Source organism: Leucoraja erinacea, chromosome 5 (genome assembly GCF_028641065.1).
Source record: "Leucoraja erinacea ecotype New England chromosome 5, Leri_hhj_1, whole genome shotgun sequence".
Classification (NCBI taxonomy): Eukaryota; Metazoa; Chordata; class Chondrichthyes; order Rajiformes; family Rajidae; genus Leucoraja; species Leucoraja erinaceus.
Window position 1 is genome coordinate 17,286,081 of NC_073381.1, and position 15,175 is coordinate 17,301,255.

Here is a 15,175-nt window from a genome sequence, read left to right on the forward strand (position 1 = left end):
ATAAACACAAGTGGAGGGACTTTTTCCTCATGATTTCACTGACGATCCTGACTGCAGCAGATTCTTCTTCAAAACTGTTGACGATTTATTTTATCTTTTATAAATTTGCAGCATAGTAGAGTACAGGAAAGAGCCATGTACCCCACCTAGTCAAAATGGGCTGAGGAGGTAGCGGAAACTCAGGTGCCATTTTTTTGAACAACCGCACACATGACGGTGCTTTGAGAAAGATTTTGTTGACATTGGAAACTAGGCGATCGACATTTGGAAACAAGCTACGTGTGTGCTTGGCAATTCTATAAAGTCCTTGAACTAATGTCAAATGAAACATTTTGGGGAATAAAACTTTAAGAGCACGAGTAGTTTTTTTTAATATATGGAGCTGCATCAGGCACAAACAGAACATTCTCGTGTTTTATACCTTCTGGTCAAACTACAGCAAGTGAAGATGTAAACAACTGAGCAATAGTTGAGCTCTTTGACTTCTCCAATACTTACGGTCAGCAAATACTCCTTTGATGGTTGACCTGCTTCTCGTGCACCGTTGACCACATTGGCAACTTATCTCCCCACAGCATCGGTTGTCTTGTCTATTGAGATTCATATTTTGTTGCATGCAACTTCACCTTTAATTTTCTGCACAACAATGTTGAAGTTGCTGTCAACATATTTTTTCTGTAATGATGACTCGTTTGGTATATGTTCCTCTGTCTATTTCTCTAAAAAATCTCTCTGAGAGATTTGTTTTCCGAAACGTCGACTATTCCTTCTCTCCATAGATGCTGCCTCACCTGCTGAGTTTTCCAGCATTTTTTGTCTACCATCGATTATTCCAGCATCTGCAGTTCTTAAATAGATCTTGGAGAAGACTGAATCAGCGGGCAGCGGCACGAACAAATGATCGACCTGCACCCGTGGATTCGCCCCGGTGGTGGAAATTTTCTTGTAAGTTATACTATGTGAACACGTTAATAATTACATTAATATTAACTTGTTAACATAGAAAATGTCATTGTGATCACGGTACAACTAGAGAAAATAGCACAATCTTTTAGCAAAAGGGCAAGAAAAGGCTGATTTAGGCTCGCGATCTGAAAAGGCATTATCCTAGTGAAATCAAAAGCATGATAAGGCACATGGCATTTATGGCAAAATCCTGGCTCTACTAATGACCCAACGTTAGGTGATGGTTGTGAGCCTAATGATTCAATTTTGGGTCTCTGGGAATGGGACAACAGGGTCTCTCCAAACAACAATGATGCTGTGATGAATTAACCAGTGTGGCCCATACTTTCCTGTATGAGACCTGCAACCACTATGGCTCTACAGATCTGGAAAGCCAATCTTATGGATACAGAATAGAGCAACACGGCCTGTGACTGGTGATTGCATATAAATACTGGCATGGGCCAGATCATAGTTCTCATCTTTGATTTCCCCCCTGCAGATCCTCACCAATGCCCTACTCCTAGCTTTGCTGGTTGCCAACGGTTTTGAATATAGATGACCTTTGGAAGTATTCAAAAAGGGGAAAATGATCTGAAGCTTTAATTTCAAAATGTTTACTTTTCCTGTAACATTGCTTGCTTCTGGTGAAAAAAAAATCTTGTTTTTAATCTACTCTCCCATGTAGCCCCATAATCCCCTTGCAGATCCTGCATGGATCTAATGGTGGGCGTTGTGTGGCAGAGCATGTTCACATCAAGTTCACATCAGAGTAGGTAGGGGAAGGTAGCTACCTGACCCAACCCATTCCTTTAGAAGATTTGGATTGGAGTGCATGGATTTCAAGGAAAATTAATTAAGACTGGGATCCAAATGGCCACTTCCTATGTCATGGAAATAACGGGCGGCACAGTGGCGCAGCGGTAGAGTTGCTGCCTTACGGCGTTTGCGACGGAGAAGGCCCAGGTTCGATCCCAAGTACGGGTGCTGTCTGTACGAAGTTTGTGTGCTCTCCGTGACTGCGTGGGTTTTCTCCGAGATCTTAAGTTTCTTCCCACACTCCAAAGATGTACAGGTATGTAGGTAAATTGGCTTGATAAATGTTAAAATTGTCCCTAGTGTGTGTAGGATAGTATTAATATGCAGGATTCGCTGTTTGGTGTGGACCGAAAGGCCTCTTTCCGTGCTGTATCTCTAAACTAAACTAAAAACAACTAAACTAAAAGAAAGTGAGGTGATGGCAGTAAAAGCCCTGTCCCATGGTACGAGTTCATTTCAAGAGTTCTCCCGAGTTTGCCCTGAGATTTACGGTAATGGCCACTCGTTGGTACACTCGTGGACATTTTTCATCATGTTGAAAAATCTTCATGAATCTTCCCGTGCTTACCTGCCATTAGCGAGTCTTCCCGAGTACCTGCCGTTAGCGCTTTAAGAGACGTCCCCGAGCTCCGACGTACCCGCTACGTTCATTCTCCGTGTTTACCACGAGTTTGATTTTTTTTTAAACTCGGGAGAGGTCTTGGAATGAACTCGTACCGTGGGACGGGGCATTTAATTGCAAGGTTTTAATTCATTTTGCATTGCATTATTCTGCACGTGTTAGTGTAATTTGGTATTGTTTTACACATTATTAGGTATTGAAATCATAGTTTCAGGTTCCATTCATTTGTACGCAATCATATGGATAGGAATACCATACATCTTTGTCCATGAGGTGAGGTATGATAAAGTGCTGAAGTCTGCAACGTGCTGAAAGCCAGTGTTTATCTGAACATTTTGGTTGTTTCCCTGAGTTAGGTGAACACCTTAAGTTGCCTGCAGAAATCTTGGAAAGAAAATGTTCCCGTATAGGATCTTCATCTATCTGATAGAAATTTCCCTCAACATTCCTTATTGCCAAAGGGATAATGGTGGAAAACAAACTGCTGGAAGAACTAGAGTCTGTGTTTAATTGTCACATGAACTGGCTGTAGAACAATGAAATTCTGCAGCTTAAAAGGACAAACTAACACAATACATACAAATAAATATACTATAATCATAATACAATAAGTGAAGCAGTAATATGTGGGAAGAGCACAGCCAAATGGTCTGTTTTTCTGAAGTGATGGAATAATGGACTTCTTTGAGGTAGCTGTAGTCAAGAATTTGATCCTTGGGTGCTCCAGCAATACGAGCCAATGGTGGTTTGAAAATCAGGATTTGACTGTTGCTGGCAAGATCAATGTTGGCCACCTCGAATTGCCTTAAAAGGTAGCAGCAAATGGCTCTCTGAACTACAGCAGTCCTGGAGCACGTGCTCCAACAGTGCTGTTGGGTAGAACATTCTAGAAGCGATGTAGAGCAAGTGATATTTTTTAGCAAGTTGGGATAATGTGCCACTTGTAGGGAACAGTGCTGCTATGTTCTGCCATTGTCCATGTGATAGAGGTTGTAGGTTTGGGAGGTTCTGCCAGATTATTTGGGGAGAATAACAGCGGTGTACATTTTCTTTGGACCATACACACTGCCATCATTGCACGCTATTCTCATATCCCTGATATCTGAATTCCAAAGATTTGCTACCTTTTGAGTGAAGAAATTTCTTCTCATTTCAGTTCTACATGGCCTTGCATTTACTCAGTGATTCTGATTCCTGGTTGTAGACTCCTCAGTCAAGGGGAGTAACATATAACCATATAACAATTACAGCACGGAAACAGGCCATCTCGACCCTTCTAGTCCGTGCCGAACACATAATCTCCCCTAGTCCCATATACCTGCGCTCAGACCATAACCCTCCATTCCCTTCCCATCCATATAACTATCCAATTTATTTTTAAATGATAAAAACGAACCTGCCTCCACCACCTTCACTGGAAGCTCCTTCCACACAGCTACCACTCTCTGAGTAAAGAAGTTCCCCCTCATGTTACCCCTAAACTTCAGTCTCTTAATTCTCATGTCATGTCCCCTTGTTTGAATCTTCCCTACTCTCAGTGGGAAAAGCTTTTCCACGTCAACTCTGTCTATCCCTCTCATCATTTTAAAAACCTCTATCGTCCCCCCTTAACCTTCTGCGCTCCAAAGAATAAAGCCCTAACTTGTTCAACCTTTCTCTGTAACTTAGTTGCTGAAACCCAGGCAACATTCTAGTAAACATCCCCAAGTCTATCTGGTCAAGTTATTTTCTAAATCTCAATGAGATAACAATTTTAAAAGTACAGAGACTGCAGAGGCAGTTTATGTAATCTCCACAGCGGACTCACAATCATATAACCATCTGACAATTACAGCACGGAAACGGGCCATCTCGGCCCTTCAAGTCGTGCCGAACACTTATTTTCCCCAAGTCCCATCTACCTGTACTCAGACCATAACCCTCCATTGCACGTCCATATACCTATCCAATTTATTTTTAAATGATGAAATCAAATAACTAATAAATAAATAAAATAAAAAAATTAAAAAATTAAAAAAACTGCCTCCACCACTTTCACTGGAAGTGGAATCCCAGGAATCTATTTAGTGAATCTTTGCTGTACTCCTTTGTGACACGTATGTCCATTTCTTTAGATAGGGGAACAAAAAACTGCACTCAAATGTTTGGCCATGGCCTTTTACATTACTCTATGACATTGTTACTCTGAAACTAAAATCTTGGAATAAAGGCCTTCCTTATTGCTTGCTTCATTAACATGGACAAAGATGCTCCGATCCCTTTTGAACATCAGCATTTCCCAATATGTGAACATTTTGAAGTACTACTTTATTGTCCGCTGAAGTGAATGACCTTGCATTTCGTTGCACCATATTTCATGTTCATGCCCCTTGTCTCTGTCCATGTCCCTTTTTGAAGCTTCTGTAGTCAAACCAATTTACTTTGTATCATCCATGGGCCGAGAAATGGGACTATTTGTTACCTCAACCAAATCCTTGAAGTAGGCTGCGAATAGCTGGGGTGCAAGCACTGGAAAAGGAAACCAGATAGACACTTGAGGGAAAATAATTTGCGAAACCTCATGTAAAGAGCAAGGAAATGGAACTGATGGTCTGCTGTATTAAGAGCTTGCATTGCCAGAATGGTGGTCTCCTGTGGTGGTGGTCCCATGTTTTGTACAATTGTATTTTTAGCTTTTATTCTATTTGCTTATAGAAGCCCTAAGTTTTGTTATTATTTACAATAGGTTTATCCTCATGCACTTGAATGAAGTTAGCTACTAAGGAGCTAAATATCGAAATGTGCTTATGTACACTTTTCAGGTTATTTTTAAATGTATACTTCTACTTCCTCCAAATGAATTACTGTTTGCTTATCTGTATTCAGTTCCTTTATGCCCATCTATTAGCTCAATCTGTGAAGCTGTCCTGAAGTCTTTGCTTATTTTGATGAACAACAGCCTCTCATTGTTCCTTTCGTGCCCAAGTACAAACTATTACGCACTGTGAGTCGTAATTACTGTCTCTCAATCACAGCTGCTTGCAGTGGAGCGAGCATAGAGGGGAATTCATGAGTTGAAATCATTGTCATTCGACAATATTTAGTTCAAATCAAATCAACAAAATCAAAGCAGTGTGGTGGAGCAACGGTTAACATAGAAACATAGAAATTAGGTGCAGGTGTAGGCCATTCGGCCCTTCGAGCCTGCACAGCCATTCAATATGATCATGGCTGATCATCCAACTCAGTATCCTGTACCTGCTTTCTCTCCATACCCCCTGATCCCTTTAGCCACAAAGGCCATATCTAACTCCCTCTTAACTATAGCCAATGAACTGGCCTCAACTACCTTCTGTGGCAGAGAATTCCAGAGATTCACCACTCTCTGTGTGAAAAATGTTTTTCTCATCTTGGTCCTAAAAGATTCCCCCCTTATCCTTAAACTGTGACCCCTTGTTCTGGACTTCCCCAACATCAGGAACAATCTTCCTGCATCTAGCCTGTCCAACCCCTTAAGAATTTTGTAAGTTTCTATAAGATTTCCCCCCCCCCCCCTCAATCTTCTAAATTCTAGCGAGTACAAGCCGAGTCTATCCAGTCTTTCTTCATATGAAAGTCCTGCCATCCCAGGAATCAGTCTGGTGAACCTTCTCTGTACTCCCTTTGAGTTTGACAAATTCCTCGCTTTGAATGTTATCTGTGGAGTTTGCAGGCTCTCCCTGTGATAGAAGAGTTTCTGACAGTCCCTCTGGTTTCCTTCAACATTCCTAGAGATAAGCTGGTAGGTGAATTTGCCACTGTAAATTGTGTAGGGGAGTGTCAGAAGAATCAAAGGTAGCTTGATGGATGTACGAGAGGGGGGAAAAAATTGTGTGAATAAGGTAAGGGGGAACTGGATACTCTGCTAGGATTTAGAATGGACCTTAATGACCTATTTTTGCAAGTAAGTAATCGGTAGCATACTAATTTAATGGAACTGGGTTTGGTGGGTTTATTTTCTGAATGTTCCTGCGTGTCTAAATCCTATCGTCTTCCTTGATCTAAGCAGATACTGACAGAAAATAATCTGTGAGCCAGAATCAATGATTGGACCAAGGTTCACAGCCTCAATGCATTAACTTATTGCCACTTTCATTTCACTGCACATCTCGTATGTGTATGTGACAAATAAACTTGACTTGACTTGACTTGACTTGACTTAACAAATAAACCCAGCCTAATCCCAGGGACCATCTTTTTAGAGGAGGAAGTGACTTGCAGAGTAGAAAGCTTGCGATTTTTGCAAACTTTTTCTATCAGATAGAACAGTAAATAAGATATCTTAATTTTAGCATCTCCAATGTGTTTCCTCTGGTAACTGGTGTCTTCCACTGGTGTCTTCCTGTTTGTTGGACGCGTTTCTATATTGTCTTCCTGTTTATTTGATTGTTTTCCTGTTTTTTTTGCATGATATCAACGGGGTGGATGTGGAGATGTTTCCTCTTGCGTGAGAAGCTAGAATTGGTGATTGGTGTTGAAAAATAAGGGTTTGCACACTGAAAGACTGCAGAAATAGGCTTTTCTTTCAGAGTAGCAAGTCTTTGGAATTGTTCCTCTACTGGGTGGTAGGAGAATCCTTAAATATTTTTGAGACAGTTAGATTTTTCAGCTAAAGAGTAAAGGATTATCGGTGTTTGATGGGAATGTGGAGGTAAGATTACAGTTAAATAAGATTTGATTGAACATAGAAAATAGGTGCAAGAGTAGGCCATTCGGCCCTTCGAGCCTGCACCGCCATTCGATATGATCATGGCTGATCATCCAACTCGGTATCCTGTACCTGCCTTCTCTCCATACCCCCTGATCCCTTTCGCCACAAGGGCTACATCTAACTCCCTCTTAAATATAGCCAATGAACTGGCCTCAACTATCTTCTGTGGCAGAGAATTCCAGAGATTCACCACTCTCTGTGTAAAAAAATGTTTTTTCTCATCTCAGTCCTAAAAGATTTCCCCTTTATCCTTAAACTGTGACCCCTTGTTCTGGACTTCTCCAACATCGGGAACAATCTTCCTGCATCTCGCCTGTCCAACCCCTTAAGAATTTTGTAAGTTTCTATAAGATCCCCCCTCAATCTTCTAAATTCTAGCGAGTACAAGCCGAGTCTATCCAGTCTTTCTTCATGTGAAAGTCCTGCCATCCCAGGAATCAGTCTGGTGAACCTTCTCTGTACTCCCTCTATGGCAAGAATGTCTTTCCTCAGATTAGGAGACCAAAACTGTACGCAATACTCCAGGTGTGGTCTCACAGAGACCCTGTACAACTGCAGTAGAACCTCCCTGCTCCTATAATCAAATCCTTTTACTATGAATGTTAACATACCTGCTTGAACAGATCTGATTGAATTGGCGGATCAGGGCCGAGTGGCCTTATTTGTAGACGCTGGAAAGGCCAGCGACTAGTTCCATGTATAGGCAGCTGCAAAGTAACAAGGGGGAGTGCTAACAACATTTCAGTTTATTGTCTCTGCAAGAGCAAATGGGGGGGGGGAAAAAAATTCTTGAAAGAAGTGGTGAATTTTAGGACTATTAAAGGGAAAAAACAGGGAGGCTTAAGGGAATTCCAGTGTTTATTGTCTTGGCAAGAGAAGGCATGGCTGCCTGTGATAGAGGTCATGTTTGAAAGAACACATATTTCAGAGAGGACTGGAGGAAATTGCAGAAATAGTGGGCAGAGCTGTGGAAGGATTTGAAAACAAGTAGAAAAGGGATGTTCCTGTGCACTTGCTTCTCTCGCCCTCTCTATCTATCTACGGTAGTAGGAGGAGAGAATGGTGGCTCGGATAGGGATCAAACAGGCTGTTTTATCCTGGATGGGTTCAAGGTTCCCCCATGTTGTTGGAGCTGCGCTTGTTCTGGCGAGAGGATCATGTTTCATCACATTCCTGCCTTGTGCCTCGCAGAAGGTTTGGGGAGCTGTGAGGTGAATCGCTCACCACAGCATTCCAGCCTCCGACTATTAAAGGAAAAAAGCTGGGAGGTTTTCTCATCAGTAATTATTTAGCTGGTTCAGTTGTTTCTGGTCAGTGGTGACTCCCGGATGTTGATGGGGACCATGGGGTGGAGATGGATGGGGGGGGGGGGGGGGGGGGGGGGGGTGAAGGATAATTAGACTAAAGATGGCCATCACTTGTGTGCTGCAAATGTTACTAGCCATCCATCAGCCCATGGCTGAATGCTGTCTAAGGCTCTCTTCCTGTATGGATGTCCCTGTTTTGTTTTTTTTTGCATTTTTGATCTACAGATTTGCAGATTTTAACATGGGTTTAGTGATTAAATGGTGCCCTCCTGAGGAAAGCTCTGCAAATTGAGCTCCCAAATTCAATTAGTGTGGAGAGACTGCCTACCACCCATACACAGTGTTGGTGGAACTCAGACGGTCAGGCAGCATCTAGGGAGGGAATAGATCAATAAAGTTTTGGGTTGGGACCCTTTTTCTTGTTGGTTGCAGTGGAGGAAGAGAACTAGAAAAGAGGTAGGTGAGCAGGACAAAACCTGGCAAGTGATAGGGGAAGTCGGGATGGAGGGAGAGGGGATTGATTGGAAGATCGGTGGAGTAAATGAGCAAAGCGAGAGGTGAAATGAAGACAAAAGGGTATAGGATAAGATGAGGAGTGAAATGCAAAGCCTGGGGGAGAGGGACAGGGAGAAGAGGAAAGAGGGGATAAAAGGGAATGAGAAACTCTGGGTGAGATGACTACACAAAGGGTTGGAAATGAGCAGTGTGTACAGCATTCATTGGAGGCTTGCACCATACAAAGGACATTTATTATCACATACACCAATTGGTGTAGTGAAATTTGACTTGCCATGCAGTACACAGATAAAGATAAAACACAACATTAAAGAATTTAATAATAAACATAAAAACATCCCCCCTACAATGGTCCCCACTGTGAGGGAAGGCACAAAGTCCAGTCCCCATCCTGTTGTCCACCCATAGTCGGGCCTATTGAGGCCTCCACAGTCGCCGCTACAGGGGGCCGATGTTACAGGCCCTTCTTCGCCGGGTGATGGTGCTCCGCACTCAGGAGAACCCTCTCAGCGGCTTGGGATGCCTGGAACGGCCGCTTCCTAACTGGAGACCGCGGTTTCCGAAGCCAACAGGCCGCGCTGGGCGGAGCTCCACCACTGGCGATCTCGGTGAGAGATCCCAGGCTCCCGATGTTAAAGTTCAGCACCACCGCTCCACAGACCGCAGCTCCGCGATATTCACCTGCGGTCTCAGCATTCCAGAGCTCCAGCGCGGCGACCCGGGCAAGGCATCGCCCGCTCCGATCCGCGATAGCGCTCCAGCGCTGCGCCGCCGCCGAAGCCGAGGTACTGGGCGGTCCCCGACAGGAAACGCCGCTCCAGGCCCGTTGGTAGACCCCCCCCCCCCCCCCACCCCCATGTCCAGCAGAGGAAGGACCCTAGACTGTGGCCCTCCCCCACTGAGCCTTGGCGTTGGCTGCAGTGCGTCCCTCAGCACGTACTCCTGCAGTCTGCAGCGGGCCGGTCGGCAACATTCCCTGACGGACACCTCACTCCGCTGGGTGGTGAACAATGCTCGGGCAGACCAAAGACAGTCTTTCACCGAGATGATGACCTTCCAGCAGCACTCTATGTCAGTGTCTGAATGTGTCCCTGGGAACAGTCCGTAAATCACAGAGTCCTCTGTGACGGAGCTGTTCGGAATAAATCGTGACGGGGACCCTTCCAAACTTCTCCAGACTCTCTTTGCAAATCCACACTCTGCAAAGAGGGGCAACCGTCTCATAGAAACATAGAAAATAGGTGCAGGAGTAGGCCGTTCGGCCCTTCAAGCCTGCACCGCCATTCAATATGATCATGGCTGATCATCCAACTCAGTATCCTGTACCTGCCTTCTCTCCATACCCCCTGATCCCTTTAGGCACAAGGGCCACATCTAACTCCCTATTAAATGTAGCCAATGAACTGGCCTCACTACCTTCTGTGGCAGAGAATTCCAGAGATTCACCACTCTCTGTGTGAAAAATGTTTTTCCCATCTCCATAGCAACTGTCTCATCTCCATAGCAGCCATCCGGAGGGCAGCGTGCGCTGGCAGTGAGGTTCCGACGGTGCAGGAAGGATCTGACTGGGAGGGCTCCCCTCACCGCCAGCCAAGCCAGGTCTTGGTGCTTGTTGGTGAGTTCTGGCGATGAGGCATTTTGCCAGACAAGCTGGGAAATCTGATCTGGGAACCACGCCACTGGATCCATCGAGTCCTGTGCCTGACCACTGCCCGATGGACATGTGGTCAAAGGTGTTGGTCCGGAAGAACTTTTCCACAAATGACAAATGGGACGGCGATGTCCAGCTGACTGGCACATACAATATACAATACAATACGGTTTATTTGTCACATTGCACATAAGTGCAAGTGAAATGAATAAGTCAGCAGCGGTACAATTATAAAGAACACACACAAAAACACAATAAAAATTTAACATAAACATCCACCACAGCATTCATCGCTGTGGTGGAAGGCACACAATTTGGCCAGTCCTCCTCCATTTTCCCCCGTGGTCAGGACCTCAACCCTCCGCAGCTGTTGCTGCGAGCGTCCAGATGGTAAAGGGACAAGGTACAAGTCCAGGTAAGTCCAGAGTCGGCTCTTCCCCACCGGAGACCGCGGCTTTAAGTTGGTGTAGGCCGCAGGCCGGCGGTCGAAGAAAGTTCCCGTCGCGCCGCAGCCAGAAGCACCGCAGACCGCAGGGCAGGCTGTCGAAGCTCCCCTCCAGGGGTGATGGTAAGTCGCCACCGCGCCCGCGGGGTAGAAGTTGGCCGTGGGCCGGCAGTGATGGCTTCTTCTTCCCCCTGGGTCCCCCATGAGGGATCCTGGGCTGTAGACGCCACGCCAGCTGGAGGAGCTGTGCAGACCGCGGCTTCTGGCTGCCGGCTGCCCCGGGCCAGCAAAACGGAGCGCTCCCCTCCAGCGAGCCCCAGTGAGGGCTAACCCACTCCACGCCGAGAGTCCACGCTGCGCCCGCCGCTGAAGCCCCGGGCACGTCTCCGGGAAAGTCCACGCCGATCCTTGCTGTTAGGCCACGGGGAGGCGACCTGGAAAAAGTCGCCTCTCCATGGAGGAGGCGGCCCAAAACGGTTTCCCCCCCCCCCCCCCCCCCCCCCCCCCCCCCCCCATACACAAACCCCACACATAAAACACAAAGGAACATTAAAAAACATACTTAAAACTTACTAAAGAAATAAAAAAAGTTGAAAAAACTAACGCGCTGCTGACAGGGCTACCGCCATTACAGCGCCCCCATTGAACAATTACGTGGCATCTGTGCCAGACCCATCCTTCGCAACACCGGGGACAGGTAGAACCTCAGCAGGTAGTGACACTTGGTGCCCATGTGCCTTGGCTCTACACTCCGCCTGATGCAGCCACGCATGAAGGTGGCCATCAGGGTGAGGGTGACGTTGGGCACGCGTTTACCCCCATTGTCTGCTGATTTGTGCATTGTGACCCGTCGCACCCAGTCTATCCTCGACCCCCAGATGAACTGGAAGACGGCCCGGGTGATCTCTGTGGCGTAGGAGGGAGGGACAGGCCACACTTGCACCAAGTACAGCAGCCCTGAGAGCACCTCACACCTGATGATTTGTTTCCCGTTATGGAGAGGGAGAGTTGCTTCCACAGTTCCAGCTTCTTCCCCACCTTGGCTATCCGCTCCAGTCAATTCTTGTCAAACGCAGACCCCCCCCCACCGAACCAAATCCCCCCCCCAGCACCTTCAAGAAGTCAGGTTTGATTGGATTGGATTCAATTTATTGTCATTGCCTCATAAGAGACAACAAAATGGATTTTCCTTACAGTCATTAAAATTAAAAAAAACACAGAAGTCCACGACACAACACATCCCCACAGCAGCACCAAACTTAGGGAAGGAATCAAAGTCCAGCCAGCCTCCCCGCCGATCTTCCCAGATGTTCACCAGTGGTCGAGACCCCCCGAGCACCCACAGCCGCCGCCACGTGTGGCCCGATGCTCAGGCCCTCTTGCTGGGAACGATGGAACCTCAACGCCGAACCCCGACGGAGAACATCCTCAGTGGCCCGGACATCTAGATCAGCCGCCTCCCACCGGAGCCCGCGGCTCCCGAAGTCCACAGGCCGAACCGGGCGGAGACCCACGCTGGCGACCCCCGACAAAGGGCCGCAGGGCTCCGCGATGTTGGTCAGCGCCGCCCGCGTTGGGAGCTCCGTGAATCACAGCTCCGCGATGTCTATGCAGCCCAACACTCCGGAGCTCCAAACGGCGATCCCCGGTAAGGCATCGCCCGCTCCACGATGTATCCAGCGCTGCACCGCCGCTGCTGGAGCTCTGGGCGGTCCCGGCAGGAAAGGCCGTGCCAATCCAGTAGGTAGGCTGCGGAGGGGTGGGGGGGGAAGCGAGGACGCGACTCGAACAATAGTCGCATCCTGTCCAGGAAGCGACTGAAGGATGGTATCCCCCTAACTGTACCTTCTCCCCCCCACATCAAAGACAAAAAAAACCCCCAAAAAACGCACTTCAAACATATCAAAAAACAAAAAAAGATACCGGACTGAAGGCGGCAGCAGCCATGACAGCGCCACCGTATGTCCAGTGCGGTGTGGTGAAGGGGACGGAAGATCGGTCGGGCCAGTTGCCAAAGAGCATGGCCTCGCCCTTCCTGCGGTTCACCCTGGTCTCCTGTGGCCGACTGAAACTGGTCGCACATGTTGATCAATCTGCAGACCGAACCTGGATCAGAGCAGAGATGCAACATCGTCCATGTACAGGGAGGTCTTGACTTGAGTGCCCCCACTGCCTGGCAATGTCACTCCTCTTATGTTCGCATCTTTCCTGATGGACTCGGCAAAAGGTTCAATACAGCAGACGAACAAGGCGGGAGAGAGGGCAACCCTGCCTGAGTCCAGACCTGATGGGGAAGCTATCTGATTCCCACCCATTGATTTGGACTGCACTACAGATATCGGTGTAGAGCAGTTTGATCCAATTTCAGATTCCCTCCCCAAAGCCCATTTTGGAGAGCACGTCCCTCATGTACGTGTGCGATATCCTGTCGAAGGCCTTCTCCTGGTCCAAGCTGACTAGGCAAGCATCCACCCACCTGTCCTGCACGTAGGCGATGGTATCTCTCAGCAGCGCTAGGCTGTCTGAGATTCTCCTGCCAGGTACAGCACAGGTTTGGTCCGGGTGGATCACTTGTCCCAGATCAGACTTGATCCGGTTGGCGATGGCCTTAGACAGGATCTTATAATCTACATTCAACAATGTGATGGGTCTCCAATTCTTTATATCCTTCATCTCCCCCTTCTGCTTGTAGATTAGGGAGATGCTGCCCTTCCTCATGGAGTCTGACATGCTGCCTGCTAGAAGCATGTCGTTGTACACTTCCAGCAGGTCCGGGCCCACCCAGTCCCACAGAGCCGAATACAACTCGGCTGGTAAGCCATTGCTTCCGGGAGTTTTACTGGAGTCGAAGGAATGGATGGAGCCAGTCAGCTCCTCTAGGGCCAGTTGTTGGTCCAGACTCTCCCGCTTGCTGTTCTCCAAGACCTCCGTGATAGAGGACAGGAAGTTCTGGGAGGCGGTGCTGTCTGCGGCCTTTTTGTCATATAATCCGTGTAAAAGGATTTGCAGATCCTCAGCATGTCCGCCTGCAAGGATGTTACCATAGAAACATTGAAAATAGGTGCAGGAGTAGGCCCTTCGAGCCTGCACTGCCATTCAATATGATCATGGCTCTCTGTGTGAAAAATGTTTTTCTCATCTCGGTCCTAAATGACTTCCCCAACATCGGAAACAATCTTCCTGCATCTAGCCTGTCCAACGCCTTAAGAATTTTGTAAGTTTCGATATGATCCTCCCTCAATCTTCTAAATTCTAGCGAGTACAAGCCGAGTCTATCCAGTTTTTCTTCATATGAAAGTCCTGACATCCCAGGAATCAGTCTGGTGAACCTTCTCTGTACTCTATGGCAAGAATGTATTTCCCTCAGATTTGGAGACCAAAACTGTACGCAATACTCCAGGTGTGGTCTCACCAAGACCCAGTACAACTGCAGTAGAACCTCCCTGCTCCTATACTCAAATCCTTTTGCTATGAATGCTAATATACCATTCGCTTTCTTCACTGCCTGCTGCACCTGCATCCCTACTTTCAATGACTGGTGTACCATGACACCCAGGTCTCGTTGCATCTCCCCTTTTCCTAATCGGCCACCATTCAGATAATAGTCAACTTTCCTGTTTTTGCCACCAAAGTGCATAACCTCACATTTATCCACATTATACTGCATCTGCCATACATTTTCCCACTCACCCAGCCTATCCATGTCACCTTGCAGCCTCCTAGCATCCTCCTCACAGTTAACGCTGCCCCCCAGCTTCGTGTCATCCGCAAACATGGAGATGTTGCACTCAATTCCCTCGTCCAAATCATTAATATATATTGTAAATAGCTGGGGTCCCAGCACTGAGTCTTGCGTACCCCACTAGTCACTGCCTGCCATTCTGAAAAGTACCCGTTTACTCCTACTCTTTGCTTCCTGTTTGCCAGCCAGTTCTCTATCCACATCAATACTGAACCCCCAATACCGTGTGCTTTAAGTTTGTATTCTAATCTCTTATGTGGGACCTTGTTGAAAGCCTTCTGAAAGTCCAGATATAACACATCCACTGGTTCTACCTTGTCCACTCTACTAGTTACATCCTCGAAAAATTCTATAAGATTCATCAGACATGATTTACCTTTCGTAAATCCATGCTGACTT